This window comes from Arachis stenosperma, chromosome 3 (genome assembly GCF_014773155.1).
Source record: "Arachis stenosperma cultivar V10309 chromosome 3, arast.V10309.gnm1.PFL2, whole genome shotgun sequence".
Lineage (NCBI taxonomy): Eukaryota > Viridiplantae > Streptophyta > Magnoliopsida > Fabales > Fabaceae > Arachis > Arachis stenosperma.
The window spans coordinates 50,163,955-50,172,431 of record NC_080379.1 but is presented as its reverse complement, the minus strand read 5'-3'; the positions used below and the strand labels follow the sequence as shown (position 1 = coordinate 50,172,431).

General features: G+C 37.2%; 1 non-coding gene across 1 annotated transcript; it reads right to left on the bottom strand.

The window, feature by feature from the left end:
* Nucleotides 1–8,088: 8,088 nt before the first annotated feature.
* On the bottom strand, nucleotides 8,089–8,195 carry LOC130972330 (small nucleolar RNA R71). Its single transcript, XR_009083515.1, has one exon. It is a non-coding gene; the product is annotated as a small nucleolar RNA R71 (small nucleolar RNA).
* Nucleotides 8,196–8,477: the final 282 nt, after the last annotated feature.

Here is an 8,477-nt window from a genome sequence, read left to right as displayed (position 1 = left end):
ATACCCATCCTGACAAGATCAGGGAGATATTTAAGCTTCCTCAACTGAAAGATGACCCATACTCCTTTAATAGGAGAATGATGAGGGTAAATAAAGGTCTAGACAAGATCCTAGAGGATATATGCATCCCTGAAGTCAGGTGGACCACCAGCACGACTGGCACCCCAATTCAACTCAAAAGAGAAGATCTCAAACCAGTGGCCAGAGGCTGGTTGGATTTCATTGGGCGTTCCATACTGCCCACCAGCAACCGTTTTGAAGTTACCATTAAAAGAGCAGTAATGATTCACTGCATCATGTTGGGAAAAGAAGTAGAAGTCCATCAACTGATCTCATGTGAGCTATACAAAATAGCAAACAGGAATTCCAAGGACGCCAGATTGGCCTATCCAAGCTTAATTTCTATGCTCTGCAAAGATGCCGGAGTGAAGATGGGAATAACAGAGTATATCCCAGTTGAGAGGCCAATCACTGGAATATCAATGGTCAGACAACAGCAACAAGATGATTCAGCCAAGAGGAGAGCACAGGAAGCCCTCCCAGAACTGCCTCAATTCGAATATTGGGGACATCTTGAGGCTTCTATTTCCAAATTGCAAGAAGCTATGGACCAAATAAAGGAAGAACAGAACAATCAAAGTAGCATGCTTTGCAAATTACTTAAGGAACAGGAAGAGCAAGGGCGTGATCTAAGGGAGCTGAAGCGCCAAAAATTAATCCTTGAAACACACCCCACAGATTAGAGGAACATCTACTCCTCAAAACAACAGGTTGTTGAGTTCTAATTTTTCTGCTTTAACTTAGTGATAGTGTTATTATAGAAATTTACCTTAGGAGATATATAGTAGTAGTAGTAGTAGTAATTAGTATATCTATTTTAATTTTATTTCCAATTAAGTTATAATTTATTTTTCTCATCATCATCAGGCATGAATAAAGTAGTAGATTTTTTTAGAATAAAGAAGTAATCTATATTTTTTTCGAGTTCTTAATAATAAAAATTATAATTAATTACATGTGGTGGCAATACTTTTTGTTTTCTGAATGAATGCTTGAACATTGCATAATTTTTATCTTGAATTTTATGAATATTGGCTCCTGAAAGAATGAGGAACACGAAAAATATTATTGATGATCTGAAAAATCATGAAATTGATTCTTGAAGCAAGAAAAAGCAGTCCAAAAAAAATATTTGATCAAAAGGAATAAAAGCCAAACAGCCCTTAAAACCAAAAGGCAAGGGTGAAAAGGATCCAAGGCTTTGAGCATCAGTGGATAGGAGGGCCTAAGGAAATATTTCCAGGCCTAAGCGGCTAAATCAAGCTGTCCCTAACCATATGCTTGTGGCATGCAGGTCCAAGTTACAAACTTGAAACTGAGTGGCAAAAAGAGTGTGCTCAAGAGCTCTGGACACCTCTGACTGGGGACTCTAGCAAAGCTGAGTCACAATCTGAAAGGGTTCACCTAGTCATGTGTCTGTGGCATTTATGTATCTGCTGGTAATACTGGAAAACAAAGTGCTTAGGGCCACGGCCAAGACTCATAAAATAACTGTGTTCAAGAATCAACATACTACACTAGGAGAATCAATAATACTATCTGAATTCTGAGTTCCTATGGATGCCAATCATTCTGAATTTCAAAGGATAAAGGGAGATGCCAAAACTGTTCAGAAACAAAAAGCTACAAGCCCCGCTCATCTGAATAAGAATCTGAGCTCCATTTAAAATTCTTAGATATTATTACTTCTTAAATTCTTTCATCCTATTTTATTTATCTAGTTGCTTGGGGACAAGCAACAGTTTAAGTTTGGTGTTGTGATGAGCGGATATTTTATACGCTTTTTGGGGGTAATTTCATGTAGATTTTAGCATGTTTTAATTAGTTTTTAGTTAAATATTATTAGTTTTTAGGCAAAAATCATATTTCTGGACTTTACTATGAGTTTGTGTATTTTTCTATGATTTCAGGTATTTTCTGGCTGAAATTGAGGGAGCTGAGCAAAAATCTGAGTTAGGCTGAAAAAGGACTGCTGATGCTGTTGGATCCTGACCTCCCTGCACTCGAAATGGATTTTCTAGAGCTACAGGAGTCCAATTGGCGCGATCCCAACGGCGTTGGAAAGTAGACATCCAGGGCCTTCCAGCAATATATAATAGTCCATACTTTGCGCGAAAATAGATGACGTAACTTGGCGTTGAACGCCAAGTACATGCTGCTGTCTGGAGTTAAACGCCAGAAACACGTCATGATCCGGAGTTGAACGCCCAAAACACGTCATAACTTGGAGTTCAACTCCAAGAAAAGCCTCAGTTCGTGGATAGCTTTAGTCTCAGCCCCAGCACACACCAAGTGGGCCCCAGAAGTGGATTTGTGCACCAATTATCTTAGTTTATTCATTTTCTGTAAACCTAGGTTACTAGTTTACTATTTAAACAACTTTTAAAGACTTATTTTGTACCTCATGACATTTTCAGATCTGAATTACATACTTTTTGACGGCATGAGTCTCTAAACTCCATTGTTGGGGGTGAGGAGCTCTGCAGCGTCTCGATGAATTAATACAATTCCTTTGTTTTCCATTCAAACACGCTTGTTCTTATCTAAGATGTTCATTCGCGCTTAATTATGGAGAAGGTGATGATCCGTGACACTCATCACCTTCCTCAATCCATGAACGTGTGCCTGACAACCACCTCCGTTCTACATCAGATTGAATGAGTATCTCTTAGATTCATCACTCAGAATCTTCGTGGTATAAGCCGGATTGATGGCGGCATTCATGAGAATCCGGAAAGTCTAAACCTTGTCTGTGGTATTCTGAGTAGGATTCTGGGATTGAATGACTGTGACGAGCTTCAAACTCCTGAAGGCTGGGCGTTAGTGACAGACGCAAAAGAATCAATGGATTCTATTCCAACCTGATTGAGAACCGACAGATGATTAGCCGTGCTGTGACAGAGCATAGGAACGGTTTTCACTGAGAGGATGGGAAGTAGCCATTGACAACGGTGACACCCTACATAGAGCTTGCCATGGAAGGGACCTTGCGTGTGGAGAAGGATTTCAAGGAAGAGTTAAAGTTCAGAGGACAAAGCATCTCCAAAACTCCAACATATTTCTCATTAATGCACAACAAGTAACGCTATTATTCTCTTTTATTTTTCCAATCTAATAATTCCAACTGATAATTTTGATTAATATCCTGACTAAGAATAATAAGATAAATATAGTTCGTTTCAATAAAAATAATCTCCGTGGGATCGACCCTTACTCACGTAAGGTATTACTTGGACGACCCAGTGCACTTGCTGGTTAGTTGTGCGAATTGCCAAAGAGTTAGATTGCATTTCGTGCACCATTATCAGAAATAAAAGGGGGAGAGAAAAAAAACAAATAAGCAAGTAAAAGAAAAATATTTACAATAACCAATAATAAGGCACACGTTTGCAATTCCCCAGCAACGGCACCATTTTGATGTTAGGGTTTTTGCTAGTAAAGAATTTTATAAAAATATAGTCACGTTGTAAGTATAGATTCTAAACCAACAGAAAATCCCTTCGTACAAACATTTGGTTGTCACAAGTAACAAACCCAATAAAAATAATTAACCGAAGTATTCAAACCTCGGGTCGTCTTCTCAAGGAATTGCAGGGAGGTGTGTTTTATTATTGGTTATGAGTTTTGTAAATTGGGGGTTTTGAAAGTAAGGAAGAAGTATGTTAAATGACAAGTAAAATAAATAAATAACTGTAAAATAAACTCTTGGCAAGGTATCAGAATTGGAAATCCTGTCCTTGTTATCCTTATCAGGTGTGATGAGAATTGGGTTTTAATCCCACTTAGTTAACCTTCACTAAAGCAAAGGTAAGTCAAATGGACTGATTAACTTGATCCTCAAGTCCTAGTCAACTCCTGTGGAGAAACTAGCTTTAGAGCAATCCAGATCAATCAGTAATCTGCCAATTTCAACCACTGCTGAGTTTGATAACTCAAGTGTTACCAATCACTAAACCAAAGCCAAAAGGGAGAAAAATCTACTTGAATAAAAATGCCTTCAGATGGGAAGCAACAGTAACATAAATAAAAGAAAGAAATCTTAAATCTGAAATACCTCAAATAATATTAATTAAGAAAATCATAACATGAATGTCATTAAGCCAAATTGGCAACATATATAATTAAAAATAAGAGAAATCAAAATAAAGGAATATTGAACCTGATATGAAGATGAGATAAATCCTAATCCTAATATAAATCCTAATCCTAATCCTAATCCTAAGAGAGAGGAGATAACCTCTCTCTCTAAAAACTACATCTAATCCTCAAGCTATGTATGAATGAATCGTCCCTATGTTTGGATGGACTCCTCCATTTATAATCCTTCAATCTGTGTTCTCTGGGCTTGGATCTAGGTCAAAAGGGGCCCATAAATTGCTGGAAACGAGATCTGTAAATTCTACAGATCGCGCATGTCACACGTCTGCGTGGGTCACGCGGTCGCGTCATCTGGAGTTTTTCTTGTTACGCGTTCGCTTCGATCATGCGTCCACGTCATCTATGTTCTGCTTAAGGTGTGCGGCCGCGTCATCTGTGTTCTGCTTAAGGTGTGCGGCCGCGTCAATCACGCGCTCGCGTCACTCCCATTTTGCGCTGGTCATGCGGCCGCGTCGTCCACGCGTTCGCGTCGCTGCCAGTTTCTTCAAAAACTCCATTTGGTGCTTTCCTTCTATTTTCGTATGTTTCCTTTCCATCCTTTAAGTCATTCCTGCCTTAGAAGCTCTACAACTACTCAACACACAAATCACGGCATCGAATGGTAATAAAGGGTAATTAAAATAATTACTTTTAAAGCATAGAAATCATGTATTTTACATATATCACATAATAAGGAAGGGAAAGCAAAACTTATGCAATTTCTATGAATAAGTAGGTGAAGGGTTGAATAAATCACTTAAATTGAGCACAATATATATCATAAAATATGGGTTTATCAATTGTATACACTTGACTTTCCTCAATTGGTTAGAGGTTAAATAAGTAAAGACAATTCACATTTACCATCACAATTGATGATGATAATGAGGATAGGACTTCTAATTCTCAATCCTTGCTAAGAGCTTTTTTAGTTATTAGTTTATTTTTCTCGCAATCTATATTTTCTTGTTCCTTATTTTAGAAACTCCAAAAATATATTTTTCCATAACCAATAATAAACTACACTTCCCTGCAATTCCTTGAGTTACGACCCAAGGTTTGAATACTTCGGTTAATTTTATTGGGTTTGTATTTGTGACAAACAATTTAAACATTGACTGAGGATAATTTGTTGGTTTAGAACTATACTTGTAACGCGATAATTTTTGAGAAAATCTTTACCGACATTTTTCCTCCGTCAAGTTTTTGGCACCGTTGCCGGGAAATTGCAAATGTGTGCCTTATTATTGGTTATTGTGAATATTGTGAATATGTTTGCCTTTTCATTTCTTTGTTAGTTGTTGCTAGTTTTAGGAGTTTAATTTCATTATTTCTTGTTAGTTTTTGTTTTTATTTTTATTTTTTCTTGTTAATATGAATCCTCACCCCTTTGACTATGAGTTTGGTTCAGATTATGTTATAGGGAATGGAAGCTACAATGAGGATATGCAACAAGGTTGGGACAATCAAAGGTGGGAGGAGCCTCAAGCTTATGGACAACCTCCGTGGCAACAACCCTCTCCAATGTACTACGAGCAAGAGCCATTCCATGATGAATACTAAGACAATGGATATGGTAGACCTCCTTGTGGCTACCAACAACCACCATCATATGCCTATGAACCCCCTCTTCAAAATAGATTTGAATCACCATACTCACAAGCCCCCTACAATCAAACACTTCCATATGACCCTAACCCATATCCACCATACCAACCACCTTTTGAGCCATATGAACCATACATACCACCACCCACATTCCAACACAATTACTCCCAAGAACCACCACCACAATATACACCATCTCCATATCCTTGTCAAGATGAACCACCTTCCTATCATGAACCCTTCTACCTAAGCAATGAACCCTCATATCCACTCCACTCTCCAATGGATGATGCGGACGCGTCACATGCGCGATCTGCAATAATATAAAAAATGCTGGTTACGAATCCTGGGCTGTTTTTGACCCAGTTTCCAGCCCAGAAAACACAGATTAGAAGCTGCAGAATGGACAAAGCAAGTGGTCCCCACCCATCAGCTGAAGACTTGTTAATTAATTCGAATTTAAATTCAAATCTTATCTTTTAGGAAAAGATTATTATTTTTAGTTTTAGAAAATTAGATTTTAAATTTATGAGGGTTAGTAATATAATAGGACTCTGTATATTTAGACAGGGACAGATAGACACACAGATTGTTACCAGAACCCTTATTTTTCTTCTCTGAACCATGAGCAACTAATCCTTCATTGTTAAGGTTAGGAGCTCTGTCTATTTGTATGGATTGATTTTATTGCTTTTTCTATTTTAATTTATGTTTAGGATTTATATTTAAGAATTGTTTTCGCTCTTTATTTTATGAATTTGGGTGGAACGGAAGAATGACCCTCTTTCTATTTAAGTTCTTGTAAAACTTGGAAAAGCTATTTACTTGAACAACAGCTTGAAAACATATTCTCCTAAATTTTAATTATTTGGATTTAACGGGATACGCGATATATAATTCCCTTATTTTTGGATAATTAGAATTTTTGTAGCATATAAACTGGAATTTGATCATGTAGCTTCTAATTGGAATTAATTGACCAAGGAATTGGCTGTGGATGAATTTTAGAGGAGACTAGAAAGGTCTAAGGAATTAGGATCTAGTCACATATAGTTTGCCATGAATTAAATCCTACATGATTAAAATAGTTAATAAGAAAAGTTAATCCGGAAAAATTATATAACTCTGAAACCTTAACTGCTTTCTCAATTATTTTATTCCCAACTCATTGTTGCTTACTTTCTGAAATTTTTAAAGTACTGTTTAATGCTCTTAGAATATCTCAAAACCATTTTATACTTGCCTAACTAATCTTATCAAATGCTATTGTTGCTTGATCCATCAATCTTCGTGGGATTGACCCTTACTCACGTAAGGTATTACTTGGTACGACCCGGTGCACTTGCCGGTTAGTAGTGTGAGTTGTAAAATACCGCATCAAGTTTTTGGCGCCATTGCCGGGGATTGATAGTGATTAACAACTATTAGTTGTTTGATTACTTAGATTAGGCATTTTATTTTTTTATTTTATTAAAATCTATTTTAAAAAAAAAAAGAAAAAATCAAATATTTTCGAAAAAGAAATATATATTTCAAAAAAAAATAATAAACTTTTAAATAAATAAATAGCACTAATATCTTTCTTAATTTCAGAAATTAAGTTTGGTGTTGACTGGTTATTTGTTCTATTTATTTATTTATTTTATTTAGTATTATTTTTATTTCTTTACACAGATTACCTCACTGGAAATTCTCTGCACTTTAACGTAGAGATTCCCATTCTCTCTTGTTTTATTGTTGTTTATGCGCAGGAACAGAGACAAAGAATATCTCTTAGGCTTTGATCCTGAACCTGAAAGGACTCTCAGGTGGCGTTTACAACAAGCAAGGCTTTACAAGGCTACAGAATCCACTATGGATCCGACTAATACTGAGAATGCCAATGCGGCAAATCCGAATGGGAATGGACAACAAAGGAGAGTGCTTGGCTCTTACTCTTCTCCTACTGCAGATCTCTATGGAAAGGGCATCGTGATGCCCCCTATTGCTGCGAACAACTTTAAGTTGAAGCCTCAACTGGTCACTCTGGTGCAACAAAACTGCCAGTATCATGGTCTTCCCCACGAAGACCCAAATCAGTTTATTTCTAATTTTCTGCAAATTTGTGATACTGTGAAGACAAATGAAGTAAACCCGGATGTGTACAAACTCATGCTCTTCCCATTTGCTCTGAGGGATGGAGCAAAGCTATGGTTAGATTCTCAACCCAAGGAGAGTTTGGATACTTGGAACAAGGTGGTTACTGAGTTTTTTGCAAAATTTTTCCCACCAAAGAAGCTGACTAATCTTAGGATGGAGGTTCAGACCTTCACACAGAAGGATGGTGAGACTCTGTATGAAGCTTGGGAGAGATACAAGCTACTGACTAGGCAATGTCCTCCGGATATGTTCTCCCAATGGGCTCAACTAGACATCTTTTATGAAGGCTTGGGTGAAATATCCAAGATGTGCCTAGATAATTCTGTAGGAGGTTCATTGTACAAGAAGAAGACACCGAAGGAGACTATTGAGCTTATTGAATTGGTTGCTAGCAACCAATATCTATACTCATTTAATAGGAATCCTGTGAACTCTGAGGCTCCTCAGAAGAAGGGTGTTATGGAAGTGGAAGCTCTTAATGTTATTCTTGCTCAGAACAAGCTTATGTCTCAGCAAATAAATCTACTCACTCA